The sequence below is a fragment of the Oncorhynchus kisutch genome, linkage group LG16, assembly GCF_002021735.2.
Source record: "Oncorhynchus kisutch isolate 150728-3 linkage group LG16, Okis_V2, whole genome shotgun sequence".
NCBI lineage: Eukaryota > Metazoa > Chordata > Actinopteri > Salmoniformes > Salmonidae > Oncorhynchus > Oncorhynchus kisutch.
Genome location: NC_034189.2, coordinates 43,597,646 through 43,609,573, shown reverse-complemented (window position 1 = coordinate 43,609,573; position 11,928 = coordinate 43,597,646).

The window sequence follows — 11,928 nt, the reverse complement described above, 5'->3', positions numbered from 1 at the left end:
CTAGAGAGACCGGGCAGGTACCGTGTTATGCTTTTGGAGCGCACGGTGCCCCCAGTGCGGGTGCATAGCGCGGTACATTCCAGCTCCGCGTATTGGCCGGGCTAGAGTGGGCATCGAGCCAAGTGCCATGAAGCCGGATCTACGCATCTGGTATCCAGTGCGTCTCCTTGGGTTGGCTTACATGGCACCAGCCTTGCGCACGGTGTCCCCGGTTCGCCTGCATAGCCCAGTGCGGGTTATTCCACCTCGCCGCACTGGCAGGGCGACCGGGACCATTCAACCGGGTAAGTTTGGGCAGGCTCGGTGCTCAAGAGCTCCAGTGCGCCTGCACGGTCCGGTCTATCCGGTACCTTCTCCACGCACCAGCCCTCCAGTGGCAACCCCCCGCACCAGGCTGTTTCATCCCTACAGCTCCTCCCGCCTGTCCGGCGCTGCCGGAGTCTCCCGCCTGTCTGGCGCTGCCGGAGTCTGAGGCGCCAGAGCCCAGAGCTTCCGCCCCTCTGTCCCGAGCTGCCCCTCTGTCCAGTGGGGTCATTTAGAAGGGTCGCCATGGTTAGGAGGCCACGGAAGCTGACAATAAGTCGGACTAAGACTATGGTGAAGTGGGGGCCACGTCCAGCACCAGAGCCAACACCGCGGACAGATGCCCACCCAGACCCTCCCCAATAGGTTCAGGTTTTGCGGCCGGAGTCCGCACCTTGGGGCGGGTGGGGTACTGTCACACCCTGACCATAGTTTGCTTTGTATGTTTCTATGTTTTGGTTGGTCAGGGTGTGATCTGAGTGGGCATTCTATGTTGTGTGTATAGTTTGTCTGTTTCTGTGTTTGGCCTGATATGGTTCTCAATCAGAGGCAGGTGTTAGTCATTGTCTCTGATTGGGAACCATATTTAAGTAGCCTGTTGTGTTGGGTTTTGTGGGTGATTGTTCCTGTCTCTGTGTTTGCACCAGATAGGGCTGTTTTGGTTTTTCACATTTCTTGGTTTTGTTAGTCTATTCAAGTATAGTTTCTTTATTAAAGAACCATGAGTAATAACCACGCTGCGTTTTGGTCCGCCTCTCCTTCGACACAAGAAAACCGTTACACACACTGTCACGTTGTACAGCGCAATTATGGCTATTAGCAGGAATATTTTTTGGGCCTTTATAAATATTATTGTGGCCTTTATTCAGATTACAATTGCTCACTATCATTTTTTTGAAAATGAAATCATCTCAAAAATATCATTATATATAGCCTTCCTGCTGTGGATGTCTATTTCAGCACAGTTTAGCGCTGCTCTGAGACAAGCATTGAGAAATGCAAAAAGCATGCAAAAAGCCTGAAACTATGTCTAAAGACTGTTCACAGCTTGAGGAAGCCATAGGAAAATGAATCTGGGTGATATCCCTTTAAATGGAGGCAAATCATCCAATGGAACAGAGCTTTCAGGAAAAAGAGCACTTCCTTGTTGGAAGACTGTTTCATGGACAGCTTTTTTCCATCTACGTAAAATTGCAAAAATCAGAAACTCTCTGTCCAAAAATGATGCAGAAAAATGAATCCATGCTTTTGTTAAACTACTGCAATGCTCTACTTTCCGGCTACCCAGATAAAGCACTAAATAAAGTCAGTTATTGCTAAATACGGCTGCTAGAATCCTGACTAGAACCAACAAATTTGATCATACTCCAGTGCTAGCCTCCCTACACTGGCTTCCTGTCAAGGCAAGGGCTGATTTCAAGGTTTTACTGCTAACCTACAAAGCATTACTTGGGCTTGCTCCTACCTATCTCTCTGATTTGGTCCTGCCGTACATACCTACATGACGCAGGCCTCCTAATTGTCTCTAGAATTTCTAAGCAAACAGCTGGAGGCAGTGCTTTCTCCTATAGAGCCCCATTTTTATGGAATGGCCTACCCATGTGAGAGACAAACTCGGTCTCAACCTTTAAGTCTTTACTGAAGACTCATCTTCAGTGGGTCATATGATTGAGTGTAGTCTGGCCCAGGAGTGTGAAGGTGAACGGAAAGGCTCTGGAGCAACGAACCACCCTTGCTGTCTCTGCCTGGCCGGTTCCCCTCTTTCCACTGGGATTCTCTGCCTCTAACCCTATTACAGGGGCTGAGTCACTGGCTTACTGGTGCTCTTTCAGGTCGTCCCTAGGAGGGGTGCGTCACTTGAGTGGGTTGAGTCACTGATGTGATCTTCCTGTCTGGGTTGGCGCCCCCCTTGGGTTGTGTCTCCTGTCTCCTTGGGGCCAGTGTCTCCTGACCCCTCCTGTCTCAGCCTCCAGTATTTTATGTGTCGGGGGTCTAGGGTCAGTTTGTTATATCTGGAGTACTTCTCCTGTCTTATCCGGTGTCATGTGTGAATTTAAGTAAAGTATGCTCTCTCTAATTCTCTCTTTCTTTCGCTCTCTCGGAGGACCTGAGCCCTAGGACCATGCCTCAGGACTACCTGGCATGATGACTCCACCTGGCCGTGCTGCTGCTCAAGTTCCAACTGTTCTGCCTGCGGCTATGGAATCCTGACCTGTTCACTGGACGTGCTACCTCTCCCAGACTTATTATTCGACCATGCTGGTCATTTATGAACATTTGAACATCTTGGCCGCGTTCTGTTATAATCTCCACCCGGCACAGCCAGAAGAGTACTGGCCACCCCTCATAGCCTAGGTTTCTTCCTAGGTTTTGGCCTTTCTAGGGAGTTTTTCCTAGCCAATGTGCTTCAACACCTGCATTTCTTGCTGTTTGGGGTTGGGTTTCTCTACAGCACTTTGAGATATCAGCTGATGTACGAAGGGCTATATAAAAACATTTGATTTGATTTGATTTTCCTCAGGCTTTTGCCTGAAATATCAGTTCTGTTATACTCACAGACAATATTTTGACAGTTTTGGAAACTTTAGAGTGTTTTCTATCCTGATCTGACAATTATATGCATATTCTAGTGTCTGGACCTGAGAAATAGGCCGTTTCAAATGGGTACATTTTTTTGCCAAAAATGAAAATACTGCCCCCTACACTCGAAGTTAACAGAAAAAATTGCTGACAATTAGATAACATTCCACAGAATGCTGCAGCAGCCCGCAAGATGTGCTGCAGTATTACACAACTTTAAAGGAGGAAACTTCTGTATGTCTCATGTGTCATTGACAACTAGAAATTATACAGTTTCTTCCAAATAATGAAACAGGTCAGTGATCATCTAAAGTGCCACATTCAATTTGACAGGCATTAGGCTTACCCCGTCAGTATGTAATTATTTGTACTAATATAGCGCGTGCTGACAATAGTTAAAAGCAGTTAATAATTCATTTTACCATATGTATACAGAACAAAAATATTGACTCAACATGCAACAATTTCAAAGATTTTGCTGAGTTACAGTTCATATGAGGAAATCAGTTAATTGAAATAAATTCATTATTCCCTAGTCTATGGATTTCAAATGACTGGGCAGGGGCGCAGCCATGGGTAGGCCCACCCACTTGGGAGCCAGGCCCAGCCAATATAAATTTTTCACCACAAAAGGGGGAAGAAATACTTCTCAGCAGCCGGATTATATTGGCAACTGATAAAATGCTCACTAACAGGTATGTAAACAAATTTTGCACAACATTTGAGAGAAACAAGCTGTGTGCATTTGGAAAATTTCTAGGATCTTTTATTTCAGCTCATAAAACACAGGACCAGCACTTACATGTAGCGTTTATATTTTTATTCAGTGTAATATTCATGTACTGATCTGAGTAAATAATGAATGATAAGATCATTAATATGCATTGGTTTGGTTTACCTTGGATGTTGGCTCATATTAATTGAGACTTGTTCCAGTCACTTCTATGTTCTTTTTAACTACATGGATTCCTGCTTGCCATCGTCCTGATATTCCCCTGATCTTCATGCAATACATAATTCATCGCATGCATAACCAATCTGGTCATGCATTTCAAAGCATCATATTTGAGTTATGTCCTATGCATCCTGTGTGGTTTGAGATACTGTACACAGTGATCATTAGGTACAGTTGTGTATTGTAAGTCTGGTAGAGATTGGTTTTGCTATTTCAATGTTCTTCTTCGTCTTTCATTAGTAAGGGGCTTAAAGGCACAGGACTAGACAAAAGCTCACAGCTCACAATACAGTCAAACTAAATATCAAGTCAATTTGAATATCTGGATCCTTGGTGATGTATCCCAGCAATGTCAGTTGCGTTTCAACTTTCAACTAACATGGGTTGTTGTTAGTTTGAGGGAGATTTGTGCTTACATTGCTGCATCACGCTATAATAAGAAATGCTAAATCACTCAATCTAGACATGTATTTGACCTATTAATAACAGGTTAAAAGTGTAACATTGCAACTGATCTGCAAGAGCAGTCGCATGTTAGTGGTACGTGAGATATCTATTCATTAAGTGAACTTGGCAAACACAATGATAAAGTAGACCCAAAATTGATTAGATGTAATTAGCCATGTTCAATTGATTCATTCTAATTTCATATGTAGCGATAATGATTTTGTTTATCTTTCCCACCAGTAACACCGACTTAATTGATCTCACCAAAGATAATGGAGTAAAAAGAAAGTACTGAGTTGTACTGTATCTGTAAATTATTACAACCTAAGGGGCCCAACAGTACATTATTTTCTGTACAATGAGGTTTTCAGAGAAATGTATATGGTACTATTTTTAAAGGATAACTCTTGTTCCTAGGGAAGACAGATGGGCTACTCTGTGTCATACACAACAAGCTATCCCTTGGGCTCTCTGTGCTATTTCATGATCTCTCTCGGGTAGGCAATGACAAATCGAATGAAAATAGCGTCTCTCCAACTGACCAGAGATTTTTTTTAAATGCAATGTAAACACCAACTCACTATGCTGTTTTTATTGTCATTCACTGAAAATAAAAATTGCTTGAAGTAGGAAAGTCTTATTTTTAGTTTTAAATATTGTTGCATATATCTGTGTCTGTATAATCATGCATATTTTTCATAGAAGGATTATGTGTGGGTAGGGAATAATAGTTCACATTATACTATATTGAACCAACAGCATAGCTATGTTCAAACAATATGTTAGTTCACTACACAAGCTACACATCAATGCAGAAGCATACCCACACACTTATAATTGAAGGGAGAAATGTAAATCACAAATCATAAATACTAACCTAAGTTTTCCAACAGCACCAACAATCAATTCCCCCTTCACAGGTTTTGACCTCCTTTCACACCTTTTGATTTTTCTCAATTCATATTGATTAGTTCAACCTGCTTTTCTCTGCCTCCAATTCCTTTGCCTTCTGTAAGATCATTGGCTTCTGCAATGTTTTGACTTCTTGAAACAATATTTCACTTGATTATGTTTTCCCTGTCTAGCACAAAGATGAACCTGTCACAATGGCCTATAATACCCTTGTCACTCCGGAACAAAGATCCGGTGGATACAAAGGCCTTTTGTTCCTGGACTGGGCTATGGTGCCGTTATGCTAAAGCCAAAAGGGTTTGAGTAATAAGGAAATAGTTATCATGTTTGGCATGAGTCCTGGGACACACTCCATTAGGCAGACAATACAGCAGGCGATCAACTGAAAGGCAATGATAGAAGAACCAGGCAGATGTACAAAGTCCTTGAGTAACTACATTCTGTCATTTCTATGTTTATCTTCAAGGTCATCATATAGACCTGTTCTGAACAACCTTGGCTTAATATTTTTTTCAGACTAATCTGTATTTTGAATAATCACATCAGCTGATCTGTTTGGCCAAATGACCAATTACTGAAAAAATGATCAGAATTGGGCTGCAGTCCTTTTCCCAGAAGATGATTATGACATACAATAAATAGGAAGTTGGTTGTTAAGTGTATATTTCATTAAGGTATGGTACAATCACCCACCAGGCCGTGTGTGTTTTGGAGGTTCTTCTTTCCCAATTGTGAACATCTGTCTTTCTCTCTGTTTCTGTGGCCTTTTTAGCTTGGATTCTTTGAGCTAACTCGCGACAGAGGCCTATACTCTTCTTGATTACACTAGAGCCCAGTGCTAGAAGGTAGCTAATAGAATAATTGACCTGGCGGGAAGAGGAAAGATAGACTGAGAATGCTTGGTGAGATCAATCTGTCAATTAGACACCATCGCACTAATCAAGAGGATCAGGATTAGGTGCTCGCTATCGCCCACACACTTCACGAGGACTGGGTTTTTGGGAGAGGATTTGAAGACCGGTTTCTACCTCAGCTGATAGGGTTACATTTTTAACTAACTCATAAAATATTGAAGGGAGGTGAATGCCATAGCTCACATAATAACAGATGTTTTTCATGTCTCGTCAAGGCATCAGTGTCTGTGGACAACTCAGTCCCCTAAGCATCATCGTGATTCTAGAGTGTCTTAGACTTGAGCAATCTGCACGTATTATATTGACTTGCTGCAGTATGCAGCAACCAGGAATCATATACGGTTTGTTTTCCCCATACCCATCACATAGATGTTAAATTCCTGCTTTTATATCAATCCAAGAATAATCTTGGAGGCAAATATATTTGGTTGTATTCAGGGTGGTACTACATTGCTTGATTGGAAACTTAATTAAGCCTTAAATGTCTAATTGGAGGCTTATAATTATGATTTGGCTGAACTGATTGTAGTTTGTTTGGGGAGGCATTTAATTAGGTAACTCATTTGGGGTTAATGAAAATATACCATTGAATACTGAAGCGAGACACTCAGGTGGAGTGTTTCATGGGGTTTATAATATACAGGGATGAAAATCTGTCAACAACTTCAGCTGGAAAGGCTAGAGTTAATACAGTCGTAGCCTAATACACAGGTCTGTTAATAAATTACTGCATTTGCATTTGATTAATATTGAATGAAACATGTATGATGCATGTTTTCTTATGCCAAAGACATGTTTGTCAAGCCTTTTAGCTTTAGTTTGGACTCCACTTGATCACAGTGATTTGGTTTCCGTCTGGGTTTCCATGACTAAAATCCCCTCATATCTACAAATTATTGAACTAAAGAAAAAAGTTATGCCACATCGGGTTAGAAGAAAAAACACTTGCATGACTTATTTTACAAGACACGTGAACATATCGTTCAGATCTGTCGTTAATCATGTCGTTAAGCTCTGATAATCCTGCTAACGTGTGCATTTGGTGGATATTTTAATGGATTTACAGGCAACAGACTGCTGAACACAGATGAACAGTTTGTTATCTAATATGCTTTGCAAATGAGCTTACCTGAATTTGGAATGCGGAAATACTCTGCTCAAAGTAAACATATTGTGTGATTCGGTCCCCAGAGACACACACCAGAGTGACAGCAGAGGGTATTGGAATGCCGCATCCTCGTGGATTTTTGGCTATCCATTTTACCTTCACATTCGAAAAAATTAATGTTGAGTAACATGTTTGGACCAACTTACAACCATATTTCCCTGACAAGTCATTGATCATGGGATCTGGGCTGAATGTAAGCAGCGAGGCACAGTAGGCCCAAACATTTGTTTTCATCCTTGTAACCGTGTCCTCTGGGAAACACGCGCCACCTGTTCTTGCAACTGGAAATGAACAAGATGAGATGTGTTAAGCTATGTACCCTAGGATCTTCACTGTGAGTTAAAGTGGCGACGAGGAACATCAACCTCAAAATCAAACGATGGTCCGTCGTGACGCACTGCTGCACCATGGTGATTGATGAAGGTTCCTAGGAATTCTGAAGGGAGGCTGTACTGAACATTCAAAGGAAGTGAGTCACACGTTATTATTTAAAGGTTTTCAAAATGGCACTCATCCCTTTCACCCTTTCATATGTGTAGCCCGAACTCGTTTTGTACATGACACTGTGATCAATGAGAGTTTCACAATCATGCTCATGAATTTACAGTGTCTTTGACACACGCTCTGACATTTTCTGCGTCATTTAGCACAATATGCTCTACATTTCGAGCTTGTTCCTCTAGCATTTTCCAAGGTTTCCTCAACTGAAGTGAATGCCGCTGTGGGCAAGGATGAATATTGTTATTTGACTGTGCTGAAACTCTGAGGAACATATGATCGGGAAGCCTGTCCTGATGGTTGCCCACCATGATCTGTTTCTTTTACTCTCTACGCATCGATGCATAGCAGAGTCACAGTTCAGCTCTCGGTCCTGATTCAGCAGGGAGGACACTGTAGCCCAGGGCAGAATGAATGACAATGAGCAGAACGAGCAATAGCAATTGGTCTATGTAGTCTGCAAATACTTCACTCCCTTCCCTCTGTTCTCATGTCTGCCTTGATTACAGATGTGGAGGAACTATAGGAAGCTTTGGTTGACTGGTTTGGCTGGATCGATAGTATGAGGGTATGGAAGAATGGATGGGAGGAAGCAAGGAAGGAAGGAATTGCATCTACTCCAGGTTGGAACCTTACTAGACAACCCCCCTTATTAGACAATCCTGTTTGATCCTAATAGATGCAAGTATAACAACCTTATCTAAAATGCCCCCTTCACACAAAAGGCACGAACACCACAGCTTGGTTATATCACAGTCCGTTATCATTGCAACCATAAAGGGTGAGAAATGAAAGACTCACACAGCTCTTTAAAGCCCACATAACATTTGAGTCAAAGATTTTTCTTTTCTCAGTGTTACAGTGTAAAAGGAACAAGCTCTGGCATGGGTTGTGCCTTCATAACAAGCTTCCCCTCCGCAAAGGAGTGAGCTGCCTTCTATAATGAGCCCTAGTTAAAAACAGTGCATTGCAGTCTGTCGGTTTTCATCTTATATCATTGTCTTGGTAAATCTTCCTTCTCTTGCTAGAGCCTTGCTACGCTCACAGAGTGTTCACAAAAAATCTGTGCACTGGGTCTGATTTCAGATGGTTCCTTCAGGTTTGTTTCTGGCAAAAAAAAGACTTGAAATGTCTACAATGTCCCATTTCGATTCATGGAAAGGTTTGCCTTGTTTCCGTTGGCAACTGCCCCTATCAAACACAGCATGTGCAAGAAGCATGCACTGCTTCAATCATGTTGTTCACTTTTAAATGAGCTTGCACTTCCCTGTAACCAACGCTCTCTGTTCCTCTCATTAAGTTGGTCTGTTTAAACTACATCACCTGTAAACAAATAAGTATCTGTCCTGACAGAAATGACAATTCCTGTGACTTTGAGGATCAAAATAAATGTAGGAAATATATGATGAGTCGTTACTGTATCAATTTTGTGAATCCAAATTAATCTGACACTTTTTTAACAGATCTTCCAGTTTTTAATGCCAAGCAGTCCCCTTCTCTGATCGTTTGTGTGATTGAGGGGTGGGTTGAGAGATATCTGCTTTTGAGGTTGGATCCGCAGGCCGTTATAAAGGGACCCATAGAACAGTCGATTTAATTGGCAAATTTCAAAGATCTTTCAGAGGCGTGAATGAATAGTTTGGGTTTTAATGGGAGGGGGGGAAGGGTATGGAATAACACTTAAGTGACTAAAGTCACATGAAACACTGCACTTAAAAGGTACTAGAATGACCAAACAGTGACAGCTGTATGTCCTGGATTTGAGAGATCATTTCATCAAATTCCATGCATATACAGTTGGAGCTCTTGTTACCCCAAACCACAGAACTCTCAAATGAGACAAGCAGTAATTCTTCACTGTAGGTTTAACAATGAAACGGTAAAAGCTGCAGTAGTTTGCTCAGTCTCTAGCTGATTCTAATGACAAAGGGAGACAATATTTGACCTTCCCCTCCATTTTTGCTCACTCCCATCACTTTCAATAGAGTCTGTGTATTTCCTCCGCATGGCATTTCATCACAGTGTACCCCATTATTTCCAGACGTGTCAAATCATCATTTATTGGAAAGATAATTTCTCCAACGGTCTGCTCTGACTTTTTCTTTGAGGGTCGGGATGTTTGCATAATTAAACGTAATTTTGTCTCATGCTTCTCCTCTTTTATCACTCGCTGGTTCTCCTGACACATACAAAACAGGACTCCCGCTGGACCAATTATTTCAGCCTGCTCATTGTATGGATAGCTCCGCCATTAGCGCGGCCTTATGGGGAGTTGAGGCGAGTTGAAGCTCAACATGACGCTCGTTAGGGCTGATGGGTCTGCCCCTATCATGTGTGTATTCACTTGGTTGAGAGTGAAAGTGCTGTTTCTCATGGGGTCCTTTTAACTGAGAAAATTGAAAATATTACAAACAATGTACAGTGGGGCAAAAAAGTATTTAGTCAGCCACCAATTGTGCAAGTTCTCCCACTTAAAAAGATGAGAGAGGCCTGTAATTTTCATCATAGGTACACTTCAACTATGACAGACAAAATGAGAAGAAAAAAATCCAGAAAATCGCATTGTAGGATTTTTTATGGTGGAAAATAAGTATTTGGTCAATAACAAAAGTTTATCTCAATACTATGTTATATACCCTTTGTTGGCAATGACAGAGGTCAAATGTTTTCTGTAACTCTTGCGTGGAGCCCCAGATCAAGGGAGATTATCAGTGGTCTTGGATGTCTTCCATTTCCTAATAAGTGCTCCCACAGTTGATTTCTTCAAACCAAGCTGCTTAACTATTGCAGATTCAGTCTTCCCAGCCTGGTGCAGATCTACAATTTTGTTTCTGGTGTACTTTGACAGCTCTTTGGTTGTGGACAGGTGTCTTTTATACTGATAACAAGTTCAAACAGGTGCCATTAATATAGGTAACGAGTGGAGGACAGAGGAGCCTCTTAAAGAAGAAGGTACGGGTCTGTGAGAGCCAGAAATCTTGCTTGTTTGTAGGTGACCAGATACTTATTTTCCACCATAATTTGCAAATAAATTCATAAAAAATCCTGCAATGTGATTTTCTGGATTTCTTTCTTCTCATTTTGTCTGTCATAGTTGAAGTGTACCTATGATGAAAATTACAGGCCTCTCTCATCTTTTTAAGTGGGAGAACTTGCACAATTTGTGGCTGACTAAATACTTTTTTTTGCCCCACTGTACCGTAGAGAGAGAGTAGTCAATGTATTTTGAAGGTAGCAGTACAGTTGGTAATGACAACGAGTAAAAAAATGTCATGAAATCATTGACATCTTATTCTTATGGTACATCAGTTTTTCTGATCAAGTTCACATTTCTTGAATTTACTGTCAATCACCATTGTCATCTTGTAACACCACAGCAATAGAAACCAGTCTTCCGGGATAACTTGTTTTTCTTTCAGCTGCAAAATCATATGTCTATAAACAAGCACAATAAACTATATTTACTGTGTTCTTGCACAATTATATTTTGGACTCAACTCCTGCACACCACTTTTTATTGCACAAGGCCTTTAATCACGGTCTCTGAAAAGGTGCCATTTTGATGGTACACCGCAGGCTCAGCTTGTTGCTGTACTCCATGACGAAACTTAGATATCTACCACAGCATCCATAAAACAAGTTCAATTTAGCACCGACAAATGTTCCGAGGGCAAAGCGGTGTAAGTTGACATTTTGACAGCGAACGTTCGCATAACATTCTCAGGGACACGAGTAAGGTATAAGGATAAGGCTCAGTCCAACGAATAAGAGCAAAATGAAGAATGTTCCTCGTGCCGCCATGGAAACCAAAGGGTTGGTCATAGCAACCGTGAGACAGTCCTAGACTGTACTGTGCTATATTGTAGTGCTGTAACAAAAGTAAGAGGTATGACCTAAGATGCTGAAGTTCTTGACATCTAAACCAGGCTGTAAGATACAGTGCCTTGCGAAAGTATTCGGCCCCCTTGAACTTTGCGACCTTTTGCCACATTTCAGGCTTCAAACATAAAGATATAAAACTGTATTTTTTTGTGAAGAATCAACAACAAGTGGGACACAATCATGAAGTGGAACGACATTTATTGGATATTTCAAACTTTTTTAACAAATCAAAAAATGAAAAATTGGGCGTGCAAAATTATTCAGCTCCT